The sequence below is a fragment of the Mustela erminea genome, chromosome 4, assembly GCF_009829155.1.
Source record: "Mustela erminea isolate mMusErm1 chromosome 4, mMusErm1.Pri, whole genome shotgun sequence".
In the NCBI taxonomy this organism is placed as follows: domain Eukaryota; kingdom Metazoa; phylum Chordata; class Mammalia; order Carnivora; family Mustelidae; genus Mustela; species Mustela erminea.
The window spans coordinates 112,928,735-112,936,276 of NC_045617.1; positions in this window are offsets into that span (position 1 = coordinate 112,928,735).

The following is a 7,542-nucleotide window of genomic DNA, read 5'->3' on the forward strand; positions in this document are numbered from 1 at the left end:
AGAACATATTTCTATAATTTGCTTCTTATTATGCAATATTGAATCTCTGTTCCAGCTTCTTAATATCCATAAACTGTTACTATTTCTCATTGTCCCTCCAAATCAGTAATATCTGGAAACTTAAAATACATTATTTTCATTCTAGATTTTTCAGAAAGATATTAAATTCTTTCTTGCAACCGCATTTTTAGTCTTTCAACATAATTATTTCTTTCTAACCAATGTTCCAGTTGACCTGGCTGTCATTATTACGACAATGCATTAAGACAGTTACTTTTGCTTATTATATCTTAAGCATATCTCCCTATTGATGGGATACTATACAAATACCCTCAGTATAACAGATTTGTAAAAATAGTCTGAAATGTTTAATATTTTCTTCTTCAAGTAACATCATTCCTCAACAACCATTTCCTGTATTTATATATTTCAAGTTTTAAAACATTTCATTTCCTGGGGCACCCGGATGGCTCAGTCGTTGAGCGTCTGCCTACAGCTCAGGTCATGATCCCAGGTTCCTGGAATTGAGCCCCATGTTGGGCTCCCTACTTGCAGGAAGCCTGCTTCTCCCTCTCCCACATCCCCTGCTGATGTTCCCTCTTTCGCTGTGTCTCTCTCTATCAAATAAATAAGTAAAATCTTTAAAAAAAAATTTTTTTTCATTTCCCTTTTTCAGTTTACAAGCCTCATATGGCTTCCTAGTGCCAGAGGAGCAGTAACGTGGGTGTGGCCCGTGACGGCCCCACTCAGTCTGACCCCCCTCCACCTCCCTGTTCTCAGTTCTTTTTAATCAGCCCCATGAGCGGTGCTCCAGCACACACAATGGATTTCTGTGAAGACTTTAGAAGGATCCCCACAGAATTAGTCCTTCCCTCTCCCAGTACTTGTTGCCTTAAATTGTGCCTCTCTAGAAGCCCTTGTTTCACTGAAAGCTTAATATTATTTGTATATATTTTTGTCTCCCACACATCATTATGTGAGTTTGTTTTTCCTCCGCCCAGTGCCTCATAGGAGAAGTACTTTAAAAAATGCTGAATAATGGCAACTCCCGATTTTCTACCTACACAGGGAGATAGTCCAGCTGGAGAGAGAGCTGCAAGAAGAGACCTGTCCCGGGGCGCCGGTGGCTCAGTGGGTTAGGCCGCTGCCTTCGGCTCAGGTTATGATCTCAGGGTCCTGGGATCGAGTCCCGCATCGGGCTCTCTGCTCAGCAGGGAGCCTGCTTCCTCCTCTCTCTCTGCCTGCTTCTCTGCCTACTTGTGATCTCTCTCTGTCAAATAAGTAAATAAAATCTTTAAAAAAAAAGAAGAGACCTGTCCAAAAGCTGCCTCGGTAGGGCAAACACAGGACATTTACTTAGATTGCTTCTTTGGGAGTGGCTCTGGGTGACTCGGTAGAGGTCATGGGGGTCACACACCTCTGTGCACTCCTTGGTGGTGGAAGCAATCAGAGAGGAAGGAAAGGAGGACAGTCAGGCTCAGAACCGCGAAATGACTGTCAGAAGTCACCCTGTGATGGACAGGATTAAAAATCATGGGCTTGTGTTTTTCACTCCTGGGTTTTTCCCATGATTCGTTATTCTGTTTTGCTTGGGTGTTTCTCTTAATGTCTAATTCCTATCTCAGAATGACATCAGACAGAGCAGATGACATTTTTCTACCATCATGTAGCCTGTTTGGAAGATAGAATCACCTCCTCCCATCTTGAGCCCATATTAATCAGCATCTAGTCAGTAACACAGGTTTTTCAAACAGAGAGAACTTTCTAAAAGGCATTGGTATCCACAGTGTAGGAAAGCCTGATGGAGCAAAAGGCAGAAGATGGGGCAGCGAAGAGTTAGTGATTACAAGAAGTCACCATCAGCCCTGGCTGGAGGAACACAGGAAAAGGCAGTGTTGCCAGATGCAGGGTGAGGCTCACCATGGACATTCCTGGAGATCAGAAAACTCACGGCTGACAAATCCGTGGTCATTGCTGCTACAGCAGCGGAAGGCCAGTGGGGAGGGGGGCCCAGCCAGCTGGCTTCCTGGCTGCTCTTTTGCTGTTTTAACTATGGATGGTCTGGAGATGCAGCCATCAACCCCAGGCCACAAGGCCAAAAGGCCACTGAAGCCTGAGACCTTCCACTGCTGTCAAAAACACATTTTGTTAAAAATAAAATAAATTTCCCCCCTTCCTTCAGCTCTCTAATCTTCTATTAGTGCCTCTTTTGGGAAGAACTTATTCCAGAAGTCATCTGGCTGAGAAATCAGGGAAATTTAATTTCCAGTGTTTTAGGCCTAGAATTTCACAAGGTAGAAAAGAAACCAAGAGAAAAATGGGCAAATGAGTGTCACATACCCTTTATTCCACCAAATCTCTGGCATAATTCCAGTTCTCTACTCTTTTTACCGATGAACTAATTGCAGCTTAAATTTAAGTATCAATACAACTAATTTTATAACCAGATAAAAGAAGTTTGGGGTGTACGAAATTTCCAGTTATTTCTTCAGATCCGTTCTTCTTACAATGTGTTTTACAGAATATGTTCTGTAGAAAGATCTGTCAGTCCCATGAGTTTGGGAAAATCTCTGCACTTTATATCCACCCTTGGGATTGCACACTACATCTTAATACTTGAACGTCTCTGAGAAGTTCATTAGTCCTGATCGAAATTGACATTTTTGACTTTGTAATTGGTCACAGTCCAGGGAATAGAGTAAGCAGAGAAATCTGTGTGTGTGTGTGTGTGTGTGTATGCATGTGTATATAATTTAGGTAAGGGTTATGAATGAAACAAATAGGGTGCAGTGATAGGAAATATTATAAAGGGAGAGGGACCCTATTGGATAGCATGTTCGGTTCAGACTCTTTGGGGGAGTGGTATTTTAACAGAGACCTTAAAGAGTGGTTGGAATCAGTCATAACAAGGAATACACCTACACAGGGCCACTAACTAGCCTATAGATCATACCTGTCAGCAAACAGCCCCCACCCTAGTGAGATGTGTCCAGAAATTGAGAATAAGCATTTGAAATATTTATAGTAATTTGATAGACAACCTTTATGGCATTAACTCTGAAAATAAAACACATTTCTTTTCATTTTTTCCCCTAGTAGTTGATTTTTACTCTATTTTAGAAATTGTCATTCATTCCATGATAGATTGAAGAAGAAAAGATCTGATCCTCACTGCGGATAATTCAACAAACTCTGCTCTAGCAGAAGTAAACTTTGGTTGCAAAGTCTTTAAAGAAGGAAAGAAAGAAACAGCTGAGTTTGACAGAAGGCCCATGACTGAAAGTGTAGTTGTATGTAGGGTTTGCGGACCAAAAGGAAAAAAAAAAAAAAAAGAGTAATTGGATTTTATTGCAAGTACGGTGGGAAGCTACTGAAGAATTTTAAATAATTTAAACAGACACATCATATGATTGAGATATTTAAAACAATCATTCTAACTGTTTTATGAAGAACCAGCTAAAATGAGATAAAGAGTGTAAAATATGCTGATCAGCTTGGAAGCTTCTGGAGAGATGATAATGGCTTAGATGTGGCTGTGATGGACAGGAGGGGGCTAATTGGAGGAGAATTGGAAGAGACTTGGCACATGACTCCCTGAGGAGCTGGAGGCAAAGGGGGAGAGGGGGGATACAGGGAAGGGAGACACAGGAGGAGGCTGAAGTTTTTCTGAGAGGAAGATATGGCTAGATGTATACATTCAGGGATCAGCATTATTTAGTTTCCATAGCCATAAGGACTAGATAATATTAAAGAAAATGCAAAGGGAAGACTCAGGACCAGACCCTAAAGAGTATCTTGGGTCTCTCTAAGGCCCTGTGAGTTCAGGTAGAAGAGAACTAATTACCTCAAGTGCATGTTGATTCTTAGACATCCAGATTTGTTTCTAAATATCACTAATATTAAATTCCATTCAGTAAAATTACTGAGCACCTATACTATTTAGAAGCTGACAGAGGTGCTGTAGAAGCTAAAAGCCAAGCGAGACTCTTATGAGCTTGCTATCTGGAAGGACATCTAGAATAGCTACACAGGTGTAAGACTTGTACTGGAAGTGCTGTAAAAGAATGTGAATTGAAATGAGAATCTGGAAATCTTCACGGGGAAGGGGGCATTGAGTTGGTCTTAAAGGAGGTGCATGAATTTGAGTCAACAAAAATAAATAATTAATAGTATTAATAAAATAAAATATAGTATAATATATATTTATATATAATTATAACAAAAAATAAAAAGTATATAAGTGTAGATATACATATATATGTATATAATAATGAATAATATTAGCCCCATGCATACACACACATTCATATTTATTTCCACATCTTCATTGGCGTATATATATTATATAATATATACACACAGTAATAACTATGTATAGTGTATATATAAATACTCTAAAACCTATATATGTATATAAACTGTATAGTGTATGCACACACACAGGTACACTAAAATACAAATTCATACCTCCATTCCAATTCAAATCCATTACTATAGGGTTTATTCTGACAGAAACCTGGCTTTCAGAGTTTATCATGTTTCTTTTCTTTTTTTAATTAAAATTTTAGTTAACATACAGTGCAATATTGGTTTCTGGAGTAGAATTCAGTGATTCATCACTTACGTACAATACCCAGGGCTCATCACAACAAGGACTCTCTTTAATCCCCATCACCCATCTAGCCCATCCCCTACCCACCTCCCTCCAACCTCAGTTGGTTCTCTATTGTTAAGAGTCTCTTGGGGCGCCTGGGTGGCTCAGTGGGTTAAAGCCTCTGCCTCCGGCTCAGGTCATGATCTCAGGGTCCTGGGATCAAGCCCCGCATTGGGCTGTCTGCTTAGGGGGGAGCCTGCTTCCCTCTCTCTCTCTGCCTGCCTCTCTGCCTACTTGGGATCTCTCTCTCTGTCAAATGAATAATAAATAAAATCTTAAAAAAAAAAAAAAAAAAGAGTCTCTTAGGGCACCTGGGTGGCTCAGTCGGTTAAATGTCTTCAGCTCAGGTTGTGATCACGAGTCCTGGGATTGAGTCCCACATCAGTCTCCTTGTTTAGCAGGGAGGCTGCTTTTCTCTTTCCCCCCACCCCTCAACCCTGCTCATGCCCTCTTTCTCGCTCACTCTCTTTCAAATAAATAAAATCCTTTTTTTAAAAAAAGAGTCTCTTGTAGTTTGTTTCACTTGTTCCTTTTCCCCCCTCTTTCCTATATGTTCATCTGCTTTCTTTCTTAAAGTCCACATATGAGTGAGGTCAGCAATGGTCAGCTTTTTGTTGAATTTAATGGGAGTTCTCTGTGCTTGTACTGTGTGTATGTGTGTGTGTGTATTTTTTTTTCTGTTTAATCTTTGTATACACAGGTAGGTTCAGACGTGCTAAGTCATATCTCTATGAGAAACACATTTGCTTTTATTAACTAGAATATATTTGTACAATAATTTTTGTCTTTAGCCTTAATAGCATTTGATCAAAATATTGCTTTCTAAAATTTCTTAGTGTGGTAATGTTATTCATAGTTTGGTTAGTAACTTTTGTTAGAGCTTATATTCCATTTTGGGATACCCCCATATCATGTTATATTTTTATTCACTTTATATAGAGTAAAATTCACTCATTCGGGGGTATAATCCTTTGGGTTTTGACAAATGCTTAAGTCCATGAATCTACCATGAACCTAGACGTGAAAGAGAGTACTTTCATCATCACCTAAGCTCTTATATGCTGCACCTTTGTAGATACTCCCCCCCACCAAGTACTGGCAACCATTCATGTTTTATCTTTCTATTTTGGCCATTTTCAGAAAGTTATATGAGAAGAATCATATAAAAATGGCACTTGGGTCTGGTTGCTTTCACTTGGCAAGATGTACTTGAGATCCATGATGCTGTTGGAAGTATCATCTGTTTGTTCCTTTTACCATTGAATAGTATTCATTGTGTAGATGTGCCATGCTTTGTTCATCTGTTCACTGATTTTAAAATATTGGGTTGTTTCCAGTAGAGTGTTTGGGACTAGAGATATGAAAAACATTCATGTATAGGTTTTTGTGTGAACACAAGGTTTCAGCTCTCTAGAGTAAATATCTAGGAGATTTTTTAATTATTTCCTCCCGTGTTTCAGTTTAGGTCATGTCTATAGACCCATCTTCAAGTTCACTGATTCTTTAAGTCTACTGATGCCCATTGAAAACATTCTTCACCTCTGTGAGTGTGGTTTTCATTTCTTGCATCTCAACTTGATTGATACTTCCTTATTACTTTTCACCTCTCTGCTGAAATTACCTACCTGATCTTGCATGTTGTTCTCCTTCTCTGCTAGAGCTTTATCATAATACTCATAGTTATTTTAAATTCCTTGTCAGATAGTTCTGACATATCTGTCATATCTGAGTCTGGTTCTGATAGTTCCTTTATTTTTTGACAATGTGTTGTTTTTCCCTCACCTTTTCATATGCCTCATAATTTTTTTGTTGAAAGCCAGACACCTTGTCCAGAACAGTAGAGACGGCAAATAGATGTTATGTCTGTAAATGCATATACCTGTCCTTCTGCTAGAATTTTAGCATGTGGCTTTGCGTTAAGAGTTGGGCTGAGTATGACATTACCTTCCTCAGCTGCAGTGCTTACCCTCAATTCACCACAGGAATCAAATTCCCTTAGTGACTTCTTGCATGACAGTTGGAAGGTGGTTTGCTGGTAGTCTCCTCCCCCAAACTGCCCAATTTTTTCTCCACCCTTAGTTAGGTCTTCCCTTTGTGTTGTACCTCAGAGAGGTTTGTCTCCATTCTCTTGGCCTTCTTCCATCAAGAGCCACTATCACTTTTTTTTTTTTTAATGTTCTCCAGTTCACTTTATTTATTTATTTTTATAAACATATAATATATTTTTATCCCTAGGGGTACAGGTCTGTGAATCGCCAGGTTTACACACTCCATATGGTCACCCCAGGACATACCCTCCCCAATGTCCATAACCCCACCCTTCTCTCCCAACCCTCCTCCCCCTTCTCCCAAACCCCATCCCCCCAGCAACCTGGGAGGCCGCCATTCTCATTCCTGTCCTCCTCCGGAACTCAACAGAAAGCATTCAGGGAACAAAAGCTCCTGAAAGCAAACCTGAACTGATTACTCAGCCTGGCCCCTGGTAAGGGCGGGCAATTCCGCCTGGGGCAAAGACACTTGAGAATCACTACAACAGGCCCCTCCCCTTGATCCTTCTTGGATCAACAAGAAATCCAGCCAGGACCAAGTTCATCTACCAAGGAGTGCAGGTTCAATACCAAGGAGAGCGGCAGAATTCCAGAGGAGGAGAAAGCAAAGCACGGAACTCAGGCCTTTCTCCCCATGATTCTTTAGTCTTGCAGTTAATTTAATTTTTTATTTTTTTCTTCTTTTTCAAATTTTTTTTCTTTTTCTGCTAATTTTTTTTAACTTTTACCCTTTTCTTTTTTAACGTTTTTAACTAGTTTATCTAATATATATATAATATTTTTTTCTTTTTTATATTTTTTCTTTATTCATTTTCTTTTTTTAATTGTTTCTTTTTTTTT